A 24,290-nucleotide genomic window follows, 5' to 3' on the forward strand; every position below is an offset into this window, starting at 1 on the left:
CCTTTCTTCTTTCACTCCCTCCTTTATCCCTTCCCTTACGGCGCGGTTCAGGTGTCCAACGATATATGAGACAGATACTGCGCCATTTACTTTCCCCAAAAAAACCAATTTTATATATAGCTAAGTACAGCAAGAGCGCAACAGCTGCACAGATCTTTAACTGCTCTTAAGAAAGTGCTGGCAGCGCATAGGGGAAATCGGAGGAGGGGAGCGATCTGTTCTTAAATCAGGCCTCGTCGCTTCGGCGAACTCCGGTTTTGCGACGCCCATCTATTCTTTAAACTCTCATGTCTGTCTGTTACTGCCAGGAAAAAAGAAAGGAAAGTGCACAGGCCTGCTCACTGGCTCAAGCCGAGCCACAATCGCTACCACGTGCAGATAGAAGGAGAGTCATAAGAGGGGATAGAAAGACAGGATAGTAAAGACGCGCTAAAGACAAGGCCGATCCCGGAGGTAGTGCAATACCGGGCCAATCGGTGGCGGGGGTGAAGCATCCTTCAAACTCTCCGCCACATTTCCAAAAATAAGTCCAACTTGGACCCGTAACAGGTACTCCACGGGTACGGACAATCCGGATATAAACTCTCCTCTGTCTGCTCGTGGAAGCAATTGTGGCTCAGCTCGAGCCAGTGGGAAGGCACGTGCAATTTTTTTTCCATTCGCCCTTCAGTCACAAGAACAACAATTCGAAACATTGGGGCCATTGGGGTATCTTGCAGCTGGCGTGGTCGCTTCGGTGGTCTCTGTTGCTGTTATTAAGTTCGTTATCTGCCTAGAGAATTTGCTCCGCACATTAAAATCTTTGTCATATCTCCTTTTTGATTTCAACTATAGATATTTTCTCACGCTCGTTCCCCAAGCAATTCAAGGCGGAGGAGAGCAAAGCCAAGAGATTTCACCTCTCATTATTTTCCATTTGTTTCGATCCACCTCCCAGCTCATCTGTGTACGGTCTTAATAGAATCCGCGGTAATGCCAGTAGGCCGCGGCGGCCGCGTGTTGATGGAGGCGAAACGCAAAAGGAGCCCGTGTTCTGTGCTACGTCAGTGCACGTTAAACATTCGCACGTGATCGAAATAATTTCGGAGGCCTACACTACGATACCACTTCCTTATTTATCTTCTCTCTCTACTTTATCTCTTCCCTTGAGGCGTGATTCGGGTGCCCACCATGATATGTGAAAAGTTACTACATTATTTCCTGTCCTTAAAACCAATTTCCAATTTCCTTAGTCTCGCGCTATGGGTGGAGATGGAGCCTGTGGGAAACACCAACTGCAAAGTACCCTGAAAGAAACAGCCTAAATTCAATTTCCTGCGATCCCGCCTGCGGCGGCCACCTTTCGGTGGAGGCGAAATTGTAATAATAATTGGTTTTTGAGGAAAAGAAATGGCGCAGTATCTTGATTTTAGACTGCATGTAAATTCAATTGTGTTACGCGCATTGAGGCATATTGGTCTTATCTCTAGATTAACAAAAAAATTTCGGCGGCACGAATGTCTACGCACTCTATACTGTGCCCTTGTGAGACCGCGTCTTGAGTTCGCGTCAGTAGCCTGGAATAGCGTATCTGTCGCCTATTGCACGAAAATTGAAAATGTCCAGCGTAAGTTCATACGCATCTATTATGATAGATATATTGGTCGCCGTCGTTTCTACGACTATGATTCTCTCTTGGCAGACCTCAATATGTCTACCCTTGGCGACAGGCGACGCATACGTGACATGCAGTTTCTGGAAAACGTCGTGCGCGGTTACATTAACTGTGGGACCTTACTGATGTCGCTGAATTTTCGTGTACCGCATGCAAAAGCTGCAAAATGTTTCGACACATTTTATCCCGATTTGCACGCCATCTGTCCAATGACTCGTTTACAAATCTTATATAACAAAACGTTTAATGACATGGACATATTTGCCTAATTGTTGTTTTCGTGCCTGCTTTTAAATCTTTTGAAGTGGTGTTTTTGATGTATCTGACCTAGTGTGCGCTCGTTTAGGCCACTTGGCTGTTGAGGCACACTCAAATAAACATATCTATCTATCTATCTATCTATCTATCTATCTATCTATCTATCTATCTATCTATCTATCTATCTATCTATCTATCTATCTATCTATCTATCTATCTATCTATCTATCTATCTATCTATCTATCTATCTATCTATCTATCTATCTATCTATCTATCTATCTATCTATCTATCTATCTATCTATCTATCTATCTATCTATCTATCTATCTATCTATCTATCTATCTATCTATCTATCTATCTATCTATCTATCTATCTATCTATCTATCTATCTATCTATCTATCTATCTATCTATCTATCTATCTATCTATCTATCTATCTATCTATCTATCTATCTATCTATCTATCTATCTATCTATCTATCTATCTATCTATCTATCTATCTATCTATCTATCTATCTATCTATCTATCTATCTATCTATCTATCTATCTATCTATCTATCTATCTATCTATATATCGGCGGACACATGAACCGCGTCGTAAGGAAAGTTATAAAGGAAGGAGTGAAAGAAGAAAGGAAGAAAGAGGTGCCGTAGTGGAGAGCTCCGGAATAATTTCGGCCACCTGAGGAACGAAAAAGTCGTCCGTGTGCTGTGCGATGCCAGTGGACGTTAAAGATCGCCAGGTGATAAATTTATTCCGGAGTTCTCCACTACATCACATTTTTCTCTCTTCTTTCACTCCCACCTTGCTCCCTTCGCTTACTGCGCGTTTCGGTTTCTACCGAGATATGGCAGACAACCAATGCGCCATTTCCTTTCCTCAGAAACCAATTTTTATTTTCCTTTCCACCTGCTCTGCACAACACCTGAGTTAAAAGAGAGAAGCATTCGTTTACAAGCGGTTCAGGAAAGCTCCAAGATATTATGTGTATTTCAATAACATACATAGTTAAGAGGAAGAATAAAGAGAAGTTACTTGACTGCGAGGCCTCAGGGACTGCTGTCCCTCGAAAAACCAATACAACAAACAGCGACCGAAGTCGCCTAAGGCGCAACAAAAACGCACAGGCGGTAGGCCTGCCAATGTTCGCGGACACAGTCACTGAGTTCGCATCACGGAGTTTACCGCGCACTCTTGTGATTGAAGTTGCCCGGCACACGGTGTTCTCACGCACACATCACGTACTTTCGCCGGTGATTAGTACGCCAGAGGCAGCGCAGTCACACGGCCGTGGCGCACCTCGATGAAACGGGTGGACCACCGTCGAAGGAACTGGTGTTCCTCCCGCGTCACCAAATCCTCACACGCTTGCTCTAGCATGTGCTAACGTACGCGCTGCAGCAGGTGATAAGTTCATGGACCTTTGCGCCCGCCCCAGCAAAGCCGCTAGTTGAGTTGAGATGTTGAATGCTACAGGTGGGGTTAGACTTGCTTATTCTGCTGGCAATTGCTCCACCGCGCATTCCTTCTATATTAATAATGTCCTAAAGCCTGTCGCATCTAACCCGCTATGCGCACAGTCTCTTATAATAGCATACAGTCGCCCCCGCAGTCACCATCTATGCACAAAATCACTCCACACAGTCCATATCACAGTCCACTCCAGAAGTCACCATCTATGCACATATTCAGTCACAGTAGAACATAGGTCATTGTAGTGCCACAATCCATACACACATTCTCTCCCAGTATAACGTAGTCCACTCCAGAAGACACCATATACGACGCACACATTCAATCACAGTAAGCCATAGTCCGTTCCTGCTGTCACCATTTAGAAACAAGATCCGTGTCCGGCAGAAATGTTAAAAAAATACGTCCAGCCTCCCTTCTGCATGTCTGGTTTCCACTCGAGTAGACAATGTCCTGAACTATACTCTGACGGGTTCCTGTCTTCTTGAAGGAAGCGAACATCGCATACCTTTGCGCATTGTACTCGGGGCAGTACATAATATAATGTTCGATATCCCCACACACACCACATAAAGAACAGAGCGGAGACGATGCTATGCCAGCCTTATGCATCCAGGCAGGAGTGGGAGCATAGGCCGTGCGAATTTGATGTAGAAGAGTCGCCTGGGATCTTCTGAGTCCCTTGGTCACACATGGCTTGTGGGGCGCACTGGACAGGGTACTGAAATGATCGAGCACCGTTTTCTTGTAGAGACTTTTCTCATCTTGAGGTACTTTTTTGATAGAATCGTTGAGAGAGCTTTATGGGCGAGACTGTCTGCCACCTCATTACCGTTGACTCCTATGTGAGAGGGCACCCACTGGAAATGTAGAGTAAAGCCTCTGCTGTGCAGATTCTGCACCAAGTGCAGAGAGCTTATAGACAAGGCATCAGTAGGGAATCCGCGCTCCAACATCTGAAGGGCAGATTTTGAATCAGTTAGGATGACAACAGGTTGAGCCGGACAAAACCCTAACTTCCGTAAAGCCGCCTCAATAGCAACACTTTCAGTCGTTGAGGAGGATACGACAGCAGTAAAGCGCACGGACCACTCACAGTCCAAAGAAGGAATGTAAAAAGCCACTCCGCTAGCTTGTTTGACCTTGTCCACAGAACCATCCGTGAAATTTTGAAGATGGCGGGCATATTCTGTTCCGAAATGTTCAAGTGCAAGCGAACGCGTTGCTGCCAAAGGAGAGCTGAGCTTTGCGCTCACATCGGGAAGTTTGACCTTACAGTCAAGGGTCAGAAAAGACCAGGGGGGTTTCAACCGTTTCCTTTGCCTTCGGACATTAAGGTCTAAAGAACTGAGAGTATTGAGTGCTGTTGAGTTTCAGGTAGCAGCATCCCACCGCTGCCACCAGTTGTTGGGATTCAGGTAGCGTGACTGGGCCGGATAAGAGACGAGGACGATCGGAGGAAGAAAACTTGGAAAACTTTATACAAAGACTATTTATATAATGTACAAGTAAGGGCAAGTGAGAGTGCCTCTCACTAAAGGGAGCTTCTTACCAGTCGGCAGCCTCACCCAGCATAGGGTATCTCTCAAGAGGGGGGCTCTCTCTGGTATCAAACCAGCAGCTCGTTATTATTCGTATTCCACAGATCCCTAGCTGGGGAATAAGTTCGAAGAATGATGTCCAATAACACGATGGCACTGATGGTGCCACCCACGGCAGGGCGGTCCTGATGTTCTCTCGCAGCTCGGTCGAGGGAAAGGGAACAGGACCCGGTCACGTTGCCGTCCACGCGGCCTCCAGGTGGACGCGCACGAGTGTCCGGACCGCGCCCATGTGGACCCGGAAGGCGCCTGCTTGACACAGGAATGCAAGCTGTCTCCCAGCAGGGGTTGAAAGATCTTGTACTGATGACCGGAACGCGGAACCTCTGTCGAAGGCGCGGCACTCGGGCAATTGTTCAACCCCAGCGTGACTGAAGAGGGCAACACTGATCTTGTACTTCGTCGTCTGATCACCGCAACGAATACGTGGGGACGCTATTATCGTCGCTGCACCCCATGTTCCTGTTCGAACACGTGGGGACGCTATTATCGTCGCTGCACCCGATGTTCCTGCAGCCACGTTTCTTCCAGAGAACTCATTCACCTTCGCGGTGGTTTTCAGGGAATCCTTCCCATGTCCAAATTCACCGAACTCAACAGCAGGAAGGGAGCGCGAGCACAACAGTGCCACGTAAGCCTTCGATTCATATCTCTTGCAGAGCCGCTGGAGAAAGGAGCGCCCAGCTACCGTCTCTCCTAGGCGGCCAAGATGCGTTAGTAGACTTTAAGAAACGACAAGGCTAAAAGGTTTCGGTAGAGACTCATGAGGTACTGCCTTATTCGCTGCAGCCTGAGGAACTCCAATGGCTCTTCTTAGGCCCTTTCTGTGGACAATTTCGAGACGTCGAAGTTGTGATGCCGAGGGGGAAATTAAAGGTAATTGATACATTATGCGACTGACCACCAGCGCTTCATGAAGTTTGACCATTGAAGATGGATGGTTTCCTCATTGCCCGCGTGCAATTCTACGAATAACATTGAGACGCGAAGATAAAGATGAAACAATCGCGTCTACAGCTTTTCGTCACTGTAGACGGGAGTCAATAATGACGCCCAGGAAACACGTGTGGTGGAATTGACGGATGTAAGAGTGACCGAGGTCTATCGTCAACCGCGCTTGACGTCTTGCTGCACCACGAAACAGAACAAAGCCGATTGTTCCACTCACAGAGGCAATCCCACACCTTTAAGGTAAGCTTGTGCCGAAAGTAGAGCCTGTCGAGCTATCAGGGCTAATCGCTTGTGTTGGTAGCCAGTAATCCAAATACCGATGTCGTCACGTATATTGACATACGCACTTACCTGCAATTGTTTTTCAACGAATCGAGAAGGCCAACCATTAGGACGTTGAAGAGAGTGGGGGAAAGAACACTTCCTTGAGGCACACCTCGTGATAGAACCCTTTTGGTGCCTAAGGTACTCCCTAACCGTACACGAACCGCGCGATCACTTATAAACTTGTAAATGAATCTTAACATATAGCCCTGTACCCCCATGCCTAGCAAGCGGTTTTTTTTTATTTAACAATACTGTAGGCCTTTGCACAGGCCCAAACAGGAAGTGGATTGTAAGATATACACAGGAGCATGGGAAAAGCAGGAAAAAAGAAAAAAAAAACAAAATAGATAGAGCAAAAAAAACTGCCATACAACAGCACTGGAATTCAATACAAGACACTTTCTTTTGTTTCACATGAATCAGGGAACAAAGTATTCAAAACAATTGTAATATTTGTCATATAATATTCTTGTAGTTATCGCGGATCTATAAAACACCACTATTCAGCACATTGCAATATTTACATTTAAAATGAAATCACACGTGCACTAGTGTCCAATCACTCAACCAACGCAATATCTTGGAACTACGCATTCAAATACTTTCATGAACAGCCAAAATATGACTCCAATTTTGCAACAAAGCTATCCACAGAATCTGTTTCTACAATTTCCTTTGGCAATGTATTCCAGATTTCAATTGCCCATGAGAAATATGAATACCTAAACGTGTCGCATTGTGTCGGATACTGCCTGATGTGTCTATTATGACAGGTTCTATTGGAGTGTCGGTGTGGTGGCTGCACGTAATCTCGCTTATCTATATTAATGTTGTTATTACATAGCATAAAAAGGAATTTCATGACAGCCACACGACGCCGACAAACAAGGGTAGGCAGTGCTGCCTGGCTTCTAAGAGCACTTACGCTTTCGTGTCGACAATACTTGTGGTATATAAATCGCAACGCTTTATTTTGGATGCTTTCTAATTTCTGTGAGAGTCCTTTCTGGTGCGGGTTCCACACTATGCTACCATACTCAAGAATTGGCCTTACTAAGGTTTTATATGCTGTTAGTTTCACATAGGATGGTGCTGCAGTTAATTTTCTTCGCAAGAAACCTAGTGTTCGGAAGGCCTTCGTGCATGTATTATCGATATGGGTATTCCATTTTAACGCGCTTGTAAAGGTTATGTCTAAATATTTTACTGTGTAAGTTTGTATTAAATCGTTGCCCATTAATGTATAATTGAACCTAAAGATCGACTTTCTATGAGTTATGGTCATATACTGTGTTTTCTTAAGATTAATTTCCATTCCCCACATGTCACACCAGCGGGCTATATTGCCGCCAATATTTGCAGTGTTTGTTCGTTTTTCAAATCTGCCGCGACACCACCTTATCGCTTTGTTTGCGACGCAAGACGCGACTAGATTTATCTCGATTGATCGCAGCCAGGCAAAGCTGATTCTACGTTGTTCCGGAATGTTCTAGTAACTTTGCGCCCTTTATCTTGAATGTTCGCTATCAGCTTTAAATTGAGCACGGCCGACAGCGGCGGGCATTCTGTTCGACGACCGCCGAGCCCGCTTGTCGCTTCGCCGCCGCCGAGTGATTCAGTCCATTTTGGGTGCAAGTCAGCCCAATAAACAGTTCTTTTAGAAGACCCTTTCGTCCGTCTTCATCGCTGCTTCGACTGCCGTCACCACTACGTGACATCTGGGGCGCGATTACGGATCAGTCTCAATCGAAATTGTCTCAAAAAGTATATCATTTGCCGCTCTCCTATTGGTCGGCGGCCATTTTGATTTTTTTCGTCACTGACTGACGTCGTAAATGGCGCAGAAGTGGTGACGTTGGCCATCTAATTATGCGGGCAGATTGAGACGATTTTTTGAGACTGGAAAAAGTAGTATCAACACGTTTGAGACAGAAAATGGCGGCTGTTTACATCGTCGTATACGCGGGTGACCGCGCGAGCAACGGTGTCGGAGGGTGCATGAAGACGACTTTGACGCGCGGGAGAGTTATTTCGAGGAGACTGCGCAGTGTCTGTTTGACGAACTCGCCGTTGAACTGGGAGGTGCGCGGGTGAGTGCGCTGTCAGTGGAGCGGCAGGTGCTGTGCGCGCTGCGCTTCTTCGCCTCCGGTGGGTTTCAAGGCGCCGTTGGAAATGAAGAAAACGTCGGCGCAGCCCAACCGACTGTGAACAAGCCTTTGCGGCGGGCAGCGGAGACCAATGTCAACGTTGGGTCACAGAAGGGGAGTGTTCGCTTTCCGAGGAGACCCGAGGAGAAGGCGGCGGCGAAGGAGGGTGTCCTTTGCCTAAACGTTCGCCGCGGCAGCATCTCCGGCGTCGTCGGGTGTGTCGATTGGGCACTCATCACTATCAAGGAGTCTGGGGGCAGTGCTGCGAACGAGCCGCAAGCGGTTCTACGCTGCGGACGTAATAGTGAGTATACCTCGGCCACTGTTTTTGACCGCATGAGTTCAAGTGCTACAAGTGCATGAGCTACAAGTGAGGGCCTCGGCAGCGAGAGTGAGTACGGGCTGTGCTTGTTTTTTCTCAGATCTGTGGCGCGAACATGTGCATCCTGGCCGTGGACTCGCGCTGACCCGGATCCTTCCGCGACGCGTTTGTCTGGCGGCATTCCGAGGCGGAGGAAGGCCTGCTGGACGACGGTGATTTTTTTTCTGGGTAAGCAGTAAAATAGCCGTGTCACCCGTCGGGCGAACTCAGTCACATCTATTGAGCTCCAGCACTATGCATTTGGCCGGATCTGCTAAAGCTACAAGAATCAGTCTGGACAGTTACACAAATGCAGACACTTTACAGTATGATAGTGTATTGCCACCCTTTCCTTTTGTTAAATATAATTGCAGCAGAAACACAGGACACATATTACATTGTTGAAATGCATAGCCTTTCCTGTTGAAGAAACCAAAGCAAAATGCACCTGACAGTGCTTGTGTTTTGTAAGCAATCATAGCGCATCATTTATATGAATATGGTGATAAAAGACTGACCTTACAGTAGTGCTCACTTATACATCTAAATCCTGCATGTATGTATGCTCTTGAATGTCATATTCAGCAAAGCCTGGATGTGGGCTACTTGGCGTGAGTTTTCTACTGTATAGCAGAGTGTCCTGTAATGCTGTTGAGATCACTGAGAAAGGACATGCTTAGCTGCATCATTTTTTGTTATGCAGGAGACTATGTCTACCCACTGGAGCCATGGCTGCCTGCACCAGTTGCATGACATTACAGACCTGACTCAGCAGAAGGCCTGTACAACACGCCACATGCTTGCACACAATTTGTGGCTGAGCGCTGTATTGGTGTGCCGAAGAGCTGCTTCCGTTGCTTTCAAGGACACCGGATGCACCAGTGCCAGTGGAAGTGGACAGTGCGCATCATCACCGCACGTGCTGCACTTCACAGCCTCTGTTTGGATGTGCCCATATCAGCAGAGGGTGCAGGCGACACTACCTCTGACCCAGATAACAACGGGCCACCTCTAAATGGTGGCTGCCTCGTACAGACAGGATCCCTCCTCACCTGCCTCCTGCGAAGAGCATGCGGTGCTGTACTTTTGGCCTCTCTAGGACGACCCGTCTCCAGAGGAAGGCGTACCGAGGGATGGTGCAGCGGCAGTTGCGATGGAAAATCTAGCGTCCAGAGACGACTCACCATGCTGGCATAGAGAGTCATATCAGGCACTCTTCCCCTGTTGCCACTGTCATTTCCTTGTGTCATTGCACAACTCACATCTGCAAGTGTGTGAGCAATTGTGTGATGTGGTTGTGCCCTTGGCCAACCTGTGTGCAGCGAGAAGCCAGCAGTGACAAACAAGTGCCCCCCACCGGCTGCCACTTCATTTTCAGTGTGTTTGCTAGTATATCTTCCAGTCCCTCAGCAGCGTGTTGCACAGTCTCCTCCTGAAGACGGAAAAGGTGTTGAAGCAGCTCGCTCAATTTCTGAAAAGCATCATTTTGAACTCTCTTTTGTCAATGCTTATGTCAGCCCACCTGCCCCTTCTCTGCTGCCTCCTTCCAGCTTGGTGGAGTGCCTGTGGTCATTACCTGTGTGACGAACATGCATGAACCAAACGTGTAGTGCTGGAATAAGGCATGAAATATTTGTGATGCTTGTTGGAATCAAAAAGCTGTTTTTTATTGCATCATACATTCAGTAAGCGCGTTTATTTTTTTAGGCACAGCATTTGACACGAGTGTTTCTATTGCAGAAAAGGCAGTGTACATACAAGCATACTTTACCTTGATGTACAATTACCGTATGGCATTTCTGAGTGCAGTTAAGAAAAAAAATCTGAAAAATTGAGTTCAAAGTGCATGTTTTCTTTCATACAGAGGCTATTTGTACAATAAATATGGCATAGTACAGTGTACATGATGCATTTTCCGGAGTACAAAACATTTTGGCACATATAAGTAGTGTAAATACCAAAGCTAAGCTTTTAGCGTAATGGTGTGTGGCTAGGGGTTTCGCTCTGTGCTAAAAGCTGCACCTACTGCAAGGAAACCGCTGTACAACAATGCATAATAAAGATTGTAAGGTGCAGTGGCTACAATGACTGCTGAATGACTAGAACATCTTCACAGATAGACAAAGATGTGTAAACATCACAGACACATCATCAAGGAGATGGTGTGTGATTAGAGGTTAGTTTACAATCGCAAATCATGCAACACCGTTACTGGAAATGCTCTACAGCTCTAAGAATATACATGCAGCTCCATTGTGGGAAATTTTGAGCACTCGGTTATTGCCCCATAACTGACACCTAGCTTGGTTTGCGTAACACAGGGCTATGAAGTCTTGTCCATGATGACACGAGACGGTGACAATGCCGAATGGCCGGACAAGCTCCTTGTGCTATCATATAATATGTGTGATAAGTGCAACTGCTGTCAAGCTACTTTTCGCCTAAGTATTTAATCTCCTAGTCATTTTCAACTGGCTGTTCCCTTTCAAACTGGAGTGGCCTGTATACAGGGTGTCTCAGATATGATGGACCATAATTAAAAAAAAAAAAAACAAGTGGTCTTCCGACCTGAAAGGAAGTGCATGTTAGAAGCTATGCAAAGTATTTAAAGCCCTTCAAACACTGCCCTCACCAAACCCAGTTATACCAACATCACTCCGCCTGCTGAGCAAAATACAATATTACACATCACTGCCCTGTCCTACCTACCTCACTGCCCTGGATCATATGCAATTCAAGCGCTGTGTACCAGCAAACATGAACAAACTTGCTCAACTTTCTGCCCAGTTGCAATTAGCCTCTATACAAGCAAACTACTTCTTTCCAGGTTGACCCTGGATCTACTACATGATCAGTAAATAACGTTAATGGAACAAGCTCGTTCTCTCCTCGGTGACAATAGCAAAGTTATCAAGTCAAGTGCTTCCTTTCTCTCTAAACAAAGTGGAGCATAAACATCACAATTTCTGCATCTTGCACAGGAAAAAAAAGAAACTACGGCAACAACTGAACATGAACCGAACGGAGCTACAAAAATACAAACGGAACATCAAGTGGAGCCCGATGTGGGCGGCAACACTTGGTTACGAGGCAGAAGAGTGCTGCCACAGAGGCAGGCCGTGTCGGCTCTCATTTCCCGCACCGAGATTGCAAGCTATCAGCAGCTGCACCTGTCTGTCGGCAGTTGCTTCTATGTGATGATTCATGGTTTTCTGGTATTTTCTAAATAAAATAAACAGAACCACACGTCACTCGGCGATCGATAGGCGCCGACCGAGAACACAGACTAAAGTTGTCTTCGTCGATTTTCGAGCCGAGCGCTGCTTGTAAGTTTATCTCGGCAGGCCCGTAGCATTCACTGCCTTCAATCAGATTTTTCTGCGCACTTAAGACATCCGCAAAGTACCTTGATTTTAGACGACACGCGAAAAAACAGGAACTAGCCATGGAATCAGCTGTTTTCTTGCAGGCCGCCATGTTCACGTTATGCCACTGCCAGCGCGCCCTCATGGCAAGAGAAGTTAACCTGCAGCAAATTTAAATGCAAAACTGAAAATGCTTCTAATTTTCCCTCGTGTTGTTGAGATTGCAACAAAGTTTACTACCAAAATAAAACATTACTTGTTTTCTTCATTGCGTTTTTGTTCATTTTCAGACTAACATGTTCACGCTATACCGCTGACAGCACACCTTCGCGGCAAAAAAAAGTGACTGAACCGCAAACTTAATTGCAAAAATGAAAACACTGCTTCTTTTGCTTAGTGCTGTTGGGTTTTAAATACAGTTTCTTAGCAAAATAAAACATTACTCGTTTTTATTCACTGCGTCTTTACTGCAAAACATTAGTCGACGGTCCCTTGTCGTGCGATTAGTGGTTTCGGGGCGGAGCCCACCGCCTCCTTGCTCCGCATTGGCCGATTCGGCGGTCGGCATTTCTCGGTGTCGTCATTTTGACGTCACTGTCTCAATATTGAGACAGTTTTTTGAGACTGATCCGTAATCGCGCCCCTGGTGGAGGTGCTGGGTAACTTCCATGTTCCGGACGCCCCCTTCAAGTCGTGAACCCAGCCCTAAGCGCTTCACACCCGAGGACGAACCAGCAGCTCAGCGAGCCAGCCGACGTCTCCAGGGAGAGGAGCCTGAGTTCGGGAAACTGCCGGACCGCACCAGACAGCGAAAAGACGCTGCTACCAGCACTGCAACCTCGCCAAAGATGTCGACACCGATCATACTGCAGCAGCCGCGGGTGCCGCCAACTTTCAATGGATCCCTAGGCGAAGACCCTGAAGAATGGTTGCACCAATTTGAGCGCGTGGCGTCATTCAACAAGTGGGATGATGCGGCAAAGATTGGACACGTTTTTTTTCTCATTGGATGGCTCCGCACGCACGTGGTACGAAAACTACGAGTCGTCCCTTACGACATGGGAGCTATTCAAGAGAGAACTATTGAAGGTATTCACCAGTGTCGTGAGGAAAGAAAGAGCCGAACGACTCCTCGAGTCCAGGATCCAGCTTCCGAATGAGCCCGTCCGCAGTTACGTCGAGGAGATGAAGCGCCTATTTCGCCGCGCCGATCCCGGGATGACCGAGGAAAGGAAAGTTCAGTTTTTAATGCGTGGCGTAAAAGAACAACTCTTTGCAAGCCTCGTCCGCCAGCCGCCAAAAACAGTCGAGGAGTTTATGCAAGAAGCCTGCACGATTGAGAAGACCCTCGACGTTCGATCTCGGCAGTACAATCGCCCTTTCTCTGTCTGTGCAATCCGTTTGGACACGCCGGCCACCACCAGCGACAGCTTGCGGGAAGTTATCCGCGAAATCGTCCGAGAGGAGCTACGCCGATTACTGCCATCTTCCCCACAGCCACAAGCAGCGACTCTGATGGATGTGGTACGGGAAGAAGTGCAACAGGCACTTGGCACCCCGATGGCCACAGAACCCCAGGCCATGACCTACGCCGCTGCAGTTAGTACTGCTCAGCCCCAGCGACAACCCCCACGTCCTCCCCGAGATGAGCCAATCGTTCCACAACGCCGCCTCCCAGCCCCCGCCCGCCCAGCCTATGACCGACGCTCAAGCCCCAGGAAATGCGACGCCTGGAGGACTTCCGACAACCGGCCGTTGTGCTTCCATTGCGGTGAGGCCGGCCATATTCTTCGTCACTGCCCGTACCGACGTATCGGTCTTCGAGGATTTGCCGTTAATGCCCCACGACCACGCTTCGGACAACGTCCGCACGAAATCGACGAGTACCTGCGTCGAGAAGAGTACACGCCGAACCGCTTTTCGCGCTCACCATCGCCCTCAACCTCGCGTTTTGCGTCGCCACGCCGCAGCTACGCAGCCGCGGTACGAGGAAGGTCGCCCAGCCCCCGTAGGGGAAACTAAAGGCAGCAACCTCTGGAGGTGAGGTTGCTCACGAGCTAAACGCCGAAGATCCTCCACCGACCACGCCCCATGAAGACGCTGCACCCGCGACGCCGCATGAAGAACCGACACTCGCTGCACCGACGCCGCACACAATGAGAACCTCGACCACGACGCAAGCTACCTTGAAATCGACGCCGCCACCCAGAGGAGCTTCGACCACACGCCCAACCCGTGACTCGCATACGCGACGAAGCCGTGACCCGACGCCGAGAGCGACATGCAATGCAAGAGCCAGGACCTCCGACCTAGAAGTGACTATCGACGGCCGGAAAGTTACCGCTCTAGTCGACACAGGAGCCGATTACTCGGTGATGAATGGAACATTCGCTGCGCAGCTCAGAAAAGTCACAACGGCTTGGGACGGCCCACAAGGTCGCACCGCTGGGGGCCACCTCATTACGCCATCAGGACGATGCACAGCGCGAGTGACTGTCAAAGGACATACCTATCCTGCGACCTTTGTTGTGCTACCGCAATGCTCCCGCGAAGTGATCTTGGGTATGGATTTCCTTAATGAGCATCAGGCGATCATCGACCTGCGATCCAAGCTGATCACGCTTTCGACGGACGAAGCCATCGCTTCGATGAAAACTCGGGAAAATCACGTTGCCCTAAGTGTCCTGGAGGAAGAAGTGAGCGTCCCACCCCGTTCAAGCGTTATCGTGACCGTAGGCGCCACGAAAGCCATAAACACTGAAGCCATCATCGAGGGGAACATGCAGTTGCTACTAGACCGAGGAATCAGCATCGCAAGAGGCATCGCACATTTCCGCAATGGCCAGGCCGAAGTACTGCTGACTAACTTCAGCGAAGAATACCGGCATATTAACAGAGGAACGACGATTGCTTTCTACGACGAAATATTTGACGTACGAGATTCCTTCGCCCTCTCCGACCCCTCCACAGAAGATCCGCCTGACCAAGAGAACTCGCCCACTTTCGACATCAACCCAGCCCTGCACCGGAACAGACAAGACCAGATCCGCAATCTGCTTCAAAACTACAGTGAGTGCTTTTCGACATCGCCGAAGGTGCGACAGACGCCAATTGCCAAGCATCGCATTATAACGGATCAACACGTCCGACCTCTCCGTCAAAGCCCCTACCGTGTGTCTCCGCGAGAACGACAAGCCATCCGGGACCAAGTCGAAGAAATGCTTCGCGACGACGTCATCCAGCCTTCAAACAGCCCATGGGCGGCACCGGTTGTTCTAGTGAGAAAGAAAGATGGCGCACTTCGATTCTGCGTGGATTACCGCCGCTTGAACAACATAACAAAGAAGGACGCCTACCACCTCCCCCGCATCGACGACACACTGGACCGCCTCTGCAACGCCAAATATTTCTCATCGATGGACCTCAAGAGCGGCTACTGGCAAATTGAGGTCGACGAAAGAGATCGCGAGAAGACAGCATTCATAACTCCGGATGGGCTGTTTGAATTCAAGGTGATGCCATTTGGTCTCTGTTCCGCACCAGCGACGTTTCAGCGAGTAATGGATACAGTGCTGGCAGGCCTGAAGTGGCAGATTTGTCTGGTATATTTAGATGACGTCGTTGTCTTCGCCTCGAACTTTGAAGAGCACCTCAAAAGACTTCGAACAGTACTAGACGCAATCAAGTCGTCTGGCCTAACCTTGAAAGCAGAGAAATGCCACTTTGCCTACGAAGAGCTGCTGTTTCTAGGCCACATCGTTAGCAAGGAAGGAGTACGCCCAGACCCGCAGAAAACAGCTGCTATTGAACAATTTCAACCGCCGGCCGATAAGAAAGCAGTGCGCAGATTTCTCGGACTATGCGCTTATTACCGACGATTTGTGAAAAACTTTTCGCGCATCGCCGAGCCCTTGACCCAACTGACGAAAGCAGACGTGCCGTTTAAATGGGAAGCGCCGCAAGCAGAAGCCTTCAAGGAACTTCAGCGTCGTTTACAGTCCCCACCGATCCTTGCGCATTTTGATGTAAACGCCGATACTGAAGTTCATACCGACGCAAGCAGCGTGGGACTAGGCGCCGTTCTCGTTCAAAAAAGTGACGGGCTGGAGAAGGTCATCGCATACGCTAGCCGTTCCCTTTCCAAGGCCGAGGCTAACTATTCGACCACTGAGAAGGAGTGCCTTGCCATCATCTGGGCTACGTCGAAATTCCGCCCCTACCTCTACGGACGGCCGTTCAAGGTGGTCAGCGACCACCACGCGCTCTGCTGGCTTGCCAATTTGAAGGATCCCTCTGGCCGACTCGCTCGATGGAGTCTGCGTCTCCAGGAGTTTGACGTCACCGTCGTTTACAAGTCCGGACGCAAGCACACTGACGCCGATTGCCTCTCACGAGCCCCTGTAGATGCACCGCCGCTGGATGACGATGAGGACGCCTTCCTGGGACCCATCAGCGCAAGCTCTTTTGCTCAGCAGCAACGCTCGGACCCCAACCTAAAAGGCCTCATCGAGTACCTGGAAGGCAAGGTTTCTTCCCCCCCCGCTTCATTCAAGCGAAGACTGTCTTCTTTCTGTGTGCAGAATGAGGTCCTTGTGAAGAAGAACTTTACAGCGAACAAAACAGCCTACCTCCTTGTTGTACCTACTTGTCTCCGCGAAGAAGTTCTACAGGCTTCACACGACGAGGCGACAGCTGGACATCTCGGGTTTACTCGCACCCTCCGCCGCATTCAAGACAAGTATTACTGGCCCCGACTGTCTGCCGATGTCGCACACTATGTGAAAACATGCCGAGATTGTCAGCGACGGAAGACTCCTCCCACACGACCAGCAGGATTTCTGAACCCCATTGAACCTCCCTCAAGACCCTTTCAGCAGATTGGCATGGACTTGCTTGGCCCTTTTCCACCGTCAACATCTGGAAATAAGTGGATCATCCTAGCTACCGACTACCTGACCCGCTACGCCGAGGCGAAAGCCCTACCGAACGGAACAGCAGCAGAAGTGGCCAAATTTTTCGTGGAGTGCATTCTTCTTCGACACGGCGCCCCCGATGTGCTCATCACGGACAGAGGAAGAGCATTTACGGCGGAACTCACGCAAGCCATACTGCGCTACAGCCAAACCAGCCACCGGAGGACAACTGCATACCATCCGCAGACCAACGGACTGACCGAGCGCCTGAACAAAACCATCGCCGATATGCTCGCTATGTATGTCGATGCCGAACATAAAACCTGGGATGTCATCCTGCCTTACGTCGTCTTCGCCTACAACACCGCAGTGCAGGAGACCACCCAGATGACGCCTTTTAGGCTCGTCCATGGCAGGGATGCCACGACCACGCTAGACGCCATGCTGCCCAACGTTACAGAAGAAGAGAACGTCGACGTTGCCGCCTACCTTCAACGCGCAGAAGAAGCTCGAAGGCTTGCCCGATTACGGATCAAAGATCAGCAGCGGTCCGACGCCAGACGCTACAACCTACGAAGACGCAACGCGGAATACAAGCCAGGAGACCAAGTCTGGGTGTGGACGCCCATTCGCCGCCGTGGATTGAGTGAAAAGCTTTTGCGCCGCTATTTCGGCCCGTACAATGTTCTTCGTCGGCTGGGTGAACTGGATTATGAAGTCATCCCTGACGCAATGACTGCATCCCAGCGACGCCGCGTACGACCAGAAGTTGTCCATGTAGTCCGTCTGAAGCCGTATTATGCGCGCTAAAGGCCGCTGCATTTCCATGCTCTATTTTCGCAAGATCCGTTTTTTTCCCTTACTAGTCGCATTATTTGTTTTAATGCATCGGGTCGATGCTTCTTTGAGAGGGGAGTAATGCCGCCAATATTTGCAGTGTTTGTTCGTTTTTCAAATCTGCCGCGACACCACCTTATCGCTTTGTTTGCGACGCAAGACGCGACTAGATTTATCTCGATTGATCGCAGCCAGGCAAAGCTGATTCTACGTTGTTCCGGAATGTTCTAGTAACTTTGCGCCCTTTATCTTGAATGTTCGCTATCAGCTTTAAATTGAGCACGGCCGACAGCGGCGGGCATTCTGTTCGACGACCGCCGAGCCCGCTTGTCGCTTCGCCGCCGCCGAGTGATTCAGTCCATTTTGGGTGCAAGTCAGCCCAATAAACAGTTCTTTTAGAAGACCCTTTCGTCCGTCTTCATCGCTGCTTCGACTACCGTCACCACTACGTGACAATATTGCTTAGTGTAGTATTTAGTCTAAGCTGGTCCTCGATTCCTTGTACACTTGTATAAATTACCAAGTCATCGGCGAATAGCCGCAATTTTACTCCATTTTCTGCACAATCGGCGATGTCGTTAACGTATATTAGAAATAATAATGGCCCCAATACGGACCCCTGTGGTACCCCTGAATAAACTTCGAGTTGGTCCGAGTCATAATTATTTATAGTAACATATTGAGTTCGGTTTGACAGATAGGCTGCTATCCATTCTGCTACATTGTGTTCAATTCCGATAGACTTTATTTTCTCGATTAGTTTACAGTGCACGACGCGATCATAAGCCTTCGAGAAATCAATAAAAATAGCATCACCTTGGAATTTGGAGTTAATTATTGATGCGAAATCATGTGTTATTTCTAATAATTGTGTTATAGTTGACAAGCCTTTTCTAAAACCGTGTTGCTTAGGATATAATATGTTATTTTCTTGTATGTCATGACGGCTTTACTTACTATGTGTTCCATTAATTTACAGCAGCAACTGGTTAGTGATATTGGTCTATATCTTTCCACGTGTAATTTATTGCCTTCTTTATGAATGGGTATTACTTTGGCACATAGCCAATGCTTGGAAAGAGAGGCTGTACTCAGCGATTCAGAAAATATAATTTGCAAAAAGGGAGACAGCTGCTGCGAGTATCGTTTCAAAAATACATTTGATATATTATCGGGCCCCGGCGCCTTCTTGGTGTCTATTTCCAAAAGTAAGTTTAAAATGCCCGACTCTGTTATCACAACTCCGCCCATCCGGGTGTCAGCGGCTGTCACGGGTGCACTCGATATTGGCCAGCGTGTGAAGACGGATTGAAAATAGGTGTTAAATGTATTTGCTACAACGCGCTTGTCTTCTATGACCAAACCTGCAACTTCTATTTTACTGCGCACGCCTTCTGGCTTCGACAAGTAGCGCCAAAACTTTTGCGGTTGATTCCTTATGAAATTTGTTAACTTATTTGAAAAGAAGTCGTCTTTTGCAGCTTTTATTTCTAATTTCAATTTGCATGCGAGCTCTATTATCTCCGCAGAATTTATCCTTTTTCTTCGACGCCTTCTTAGTTTTCGTTTTAGGTGAATTATGCTCCGCGTGATCCACAGTGTTTTCCGCTCGGTTCTTTTGAATTTTGTAGGTATGAAATTATTTTCACAATGCATTATAGCCTCTTTTAGTTTTATCCAAAGGCCATTAACGCCTCCACAGGATTCAGCTGAGAAACCATCCAAGGTTTCCTCTAAGTAGTCAATAACACTCTCATCGTTAGCTCGGCTATAGTCCTTGAAAGCTATTCGAGATGGTTTGGTCTTACACCCAGCGCTCATACGCAGAGTAAAAAATGTTAGAACCAGCATCTTATGATCTGAAATCCCTTCTTCAACGCGTAAATGTGGTGTTATCGACTGCGATACCAAAGCAAGATCAAGTACTGAACAGGCATTCCCCTGGACACACGTAGGTTCATTAACAATCTGTGATAAAGAAAAACTAAACATTATGTCAAAAAGGTGCTCACAGTTTTTTGCATCTCTGTTGCCGATAGTTAACTTATTCCAATCTATCCCAGCTAGATTAAAATCCCCAGTTAAAAACAGCTTTGTACGGTTATTAATTTTGCTGTGTAGGTAATCATGCACTTTCAAAAGGTATTCCTCATGCGCTCCAGGGTGTCTGTAAATAGCACCTATTAACAATGATGTATTATCAAACTGAATTGTGCACCAAGCACTTTCATGGTTAGCTATTCCAGGCTCTTCTTGAAATGTTAAACTGCTTTTTATCATAATAGCTACGACGCCTCCTCGGCTATCACGATCTGTGCGTATCAATGAATTTGAGGCAGGCGAAATTTCAGTATCATGTATTTGGGCATGTAGCCATGTTTCGGTAATTATTACAATATCTGGACTATACAGTATGATTATCTCTTCTAATTTATCAATTTTATTAATGAGACTTCGAGCATTCAGGCACAATATCGAAAGCGGCGCAGATATCCGTTGCGTCTTGTTACCTTGTCATTTCTTTCTGCGTTCTTTCGTGCTACCCTGTGCCGATGACGAGTTGTGGGAATCACTTAAGGCAGGTGCAACGTTTCTTGTTATTTCTACTCTGGTGCGTTTATCGGGATCCCACGTGTAAATACGTCCGTTCAGTCTTAGTTTATCAAATGATAGTGAGGCTTTTGTACCGTTTGCCCGTTCAATTGCCGCTGAACGCCACAAGTTAGATCGGATGTCTCTTATTCTTTTTGAGAAATCTTCTGATATTGATATCGGTGTGCCCTTGAGTTTGTTGTTTTCTCTGTAATCGAAAAGTCGAAGAATGACTGGGCGTGGGCGCTGACCGTAACTATTGCCAATCCTATGGATTCTTTCAATAGATTTAACTTCAAGGTCGAGTGTATCCTTGAATAAACCTTCTTTTATTTTGTTTTCTAGTGTTCTCGCTTCCTCGTCTGAGTCTTCAGTAACGCCATAAATTACTAAGTTATTTCGGCGACTTCTATTCTCCATATCATCCACTTTATTAACGAGTTCATGCAATTGTTCGTTCATGCTTTTGCAACAACTTTCACATTCCGATATTTTTTGTTCGCATTGTCTGAATCGAGATAGCTCATCCTCAATGGACGTTATTCTTGTTTGTATACCGGCTACTGTTTTTTCCACTTGCTTCAAGTTAGAAGCCAAATCCTTCAATGTCTTATATGTTTTACCTTGTTCTTTTAGTATCTTCTTCAGTAAGTCAGTGTTCGGGCCTTCATCATTTTCTGAGTCAGAGTGCGGTCCTGGATAAAGTTCTACATCTCCTGACATTAGCAGTAACTGTCTTATAACATCACAGCATTCACACACCAAACCAGCAAGAAATCGTGGACTCGGTAGCACCGTCAGGGTGATATCATCTCGAACAGAATATACGAAATACTTGTCACCAACCTGTGCAATAAAGAAGACGTGCATGAACATGTGTCCCGAGACGGTGCCACCAAGTCCACTGCATGGCTCGGCATGAAGACCCGCTTTTATATCCTGGGGTGGAAGTGGGTCTGCTGACGTCACTGGCTTTGGTAGTTGATAGCCGCATTCCTGAGCTGCGTCCGTCCTCAGTAGGTCCCGGAAATTTCCTTGGGATGGCCGCAAGGTGACAGCCATTGGCGACTGCTTACTTCCCGGCGAGGCATGCGCGGTTGATCCGAGGCTAATACCGAGTTGCCACCACGCAATCTGTGCAATAAAGAAGACGTGCATGAACATGCGTCCCGAGACGGTGCCACCAAGTCCACTGAAGGGCTCGGCATGAAGTCCCGCTTTTATATCCTGGGGTGGAAGTGGGTCTGCTGACGTCACTGGCTTTGGTAGTTGATAGAATTGGTAGTTGGTAGAATTGAGCTCTGAAGCACATTGTCGTAAGCTTTCGCAACGTCAAGAAAAATTGCTAAGGTGGAAAGGCCGAAAGCTCTCTGGTGTTCATTGTGACTCACCAAGTCTAAGACGCTATCTTGGGCACTAAGACCTCGGCGGAATCCTGTCATGTATGTTGGCAGTGCCTTGCAGTCCTCAAGCCACCACGATAAGCGTTCATCTACCAGCTTCTCCATCAACTTAGATACACAGGAGATCAATGACACACGGCGATACGAGGCAAGGTCTTTCATATCTTTGCCAGGCTTCAGTACTGGAACTACATGTGCCACCTTCCCTGACGGAGGAACATTGCCAGTCTTCCAAACTCGAATGATAAAGTTGAGGAGCTCCTTCCTGAGTTCCAAGGGCAGATTGTTTAGCATTTCATTGGTGATGGCGTCCAGACCTGGTGCACATCGGCGCCGCAGGCCACTGAGCGCAGCCTGAAGCTCACGAAGCGTGAACGGGACGTCCATGATAGATCTTGAGGAAGCAGGTGGTATATATATATATATATATATATATATATATATATATATATATATATATATATATATATATATATATATATATATATATATATATACAGCCGCCGCGGTGGCTGAGTGGTTTTGGCGCTCGGCTGCCGGCCCGAAAGACGCGGGTTCGATCCCGGCCGCGGTGGTCGAATTTCGATGTAGGCGAAATTCTAGAGGCCCGTGTGCTGTGCGATGTCAGTGCACGTAAAAGAACCCCAGGCGGTCGAAATTTCCGGAGCCCTTCACTACGGCGTCCCTCATAGCCTGAGTCGCTTTGGGACGTTAAATCCCCATAAACTCATATATATATATATATATATATATATATATATATATATATATATATATATATATATATATATATATATATATATATATATATATATATATATTCCAGAATTAGCACGTAGGAGTGCGTCTGCAAATTCCTCTGCCAAGCACGCAATAGGTTTTGCCCTTGCGTATTGCAAGAGCTTCAAAAGGCTTCGAAGGGCAAGATTCTCAGCAAGGCTGACAATAACTCGCCATATTCTCGTCATCGGTGAGAAAACAGTCAAACCAGCGCAGAATGTGGCCCATTGCGACCTGTACAGCTTGTTCGTGTGCCGTCTAATGGCAGAATTCAGCCTATTGTTGGTCGTATTCAATTCCCTGTCGTCCTTTTTCCGCACGAGTTGGCGCTCCGCCCTTCTCTCTGCGCAAAGGTTCCTGAGCTTTAAATCCGGGGCCGCAAAATAATCTGTTAACTTGGCCGCCATAGTTGCTGCCAGCTTACTAGAAATCATTTTTTAAATAACATCACCAGAAGTACATTCTATGTGCTCTCTGTACTTGTCACAGTTGACCACATTGCTAATTTTAGGACCATGTATAAGAAAGTCGGCAGCAAACAAAAAATCGGATAGTTATCACTTTCCATGCGGTCAGGTGCTGTTGACCACCTCACGCGGACGTCAGGTGAATGCAGTGTCAGGTCTATAGCTGTCGCTGAGGCTGGAGGCCGGAAGAATGCGGGGCTTCCGTCATTGGCAACACACAGGTCCAAACTGTCAATAACGTCTACGAGTTTGCGTACACGGGAATCCGTGTTCCTGTCACCCCAGATGGCATGATGGGCGTTGAAATCACCGCAGATGATTCGAGGAGCTGTGCAGCGGTAGCAGAGCTGTTGTAGAAAAAAATTCAATGCTACCTTCTTCCGCGGGGACACGCACACGGATGAAATAGAAAGGGTTCCAAAGCCGAGCTGTATTCTCACAGCCGCTACCTCAATGTCATCCGTGCAAAAATCGGCAACGCTTAGAGAAACATGTGGAATTTCCCTTCCTATGTAAAGCGCGGCACATCCTGCAGGAAATGACCTTATGGTGCAGTATTTATGGGCGACATATCCAATCAAACATCTCCCGCTTGGCAGGCCAGCTTCTGACAGGGCCAATACTCGAACGCTAGTCTCTTTCAAGAATAGTTTAGTTCAGCTAACCGACTTAAAATCCCACTGCAGTTCCACTGCAATATAAACAGAACTTTTCGGTGCATATGAGATCCACGAGGTTTAACGCCATCTATATTAGATCGAAAGGAAGTTCGCTGCGAAGGTGGTAATTAGGGACTCAAAAGAAAGCACCAGCTGCAGAAAGTTCTTCAGGCTACCAGGCGCTATCGATGGAACATTTGAACGCAGTGCCCCAAACAGCATGAAGAAGGTCAGACATACCTGGATTTTTGAGCTCCCTATTTTGCGCAACTCATTCACTTACAACATCGACAAAATATGCCGACAGGGACACGCTCTTGGCCGCAGTAGCTGTTTTTTTGTTAGTTGTGCATATGAGAGTCCCCCTTGCCGTCGAGTCTGGCTGTGATCCGGTGGCTCAGGAACATGGACACTTTTTGCTGGAGGTCGAACAACCGACTCGCACACAATGAACCTTGGCGTCTTGCTGGACTCAGGTCTCTTAGGGACGTTGTT

At 47.6% G+C, this 24,290-nt stretch overlaps 2 long non-coding RNA genes across 2 annotated transcripts in view; both read left to right on the plus strand.

The window, feature by feature from the left end:
* The window catches only part of LOC144104810 (uncharacterized), a 151,938-nt gene that overhangs the window by 49,555 nt on the left and 78,093 nt on the right, over window positions 1-24,290 (plus strand). The window lies entirely within an intron of this gene.
* LOC144116058 (uncharacterized) lies at window positions 7,996-11,238 on the plus strand. Its single transcript, XR_013311705.1, has 3 exons — window positions 7,996-8,722; window positions 8,841-8,968; window positions 9,483-11,238. It is a non-coding gene; the product is annotated as an uncharacterized LOC144116058 (long non-coding RNA).

The sequence above is a fragment of the Amblyomma americanum genome, chromosome 1 (assembly GCF_052857255.1).
Source record: "Amblyomma americanum isolate KBUSLIRL-KWMA chromosome 1, ASM5285725v1, whole genome shotgun sequence".
In the NCBI taxonomy this organism is placed as follows: Eukaryota; Metazoa; Arthropoda; class Arachnida; order Ixodida; family Ixodidae; genus Amblyomma; species Amblyomma americanum.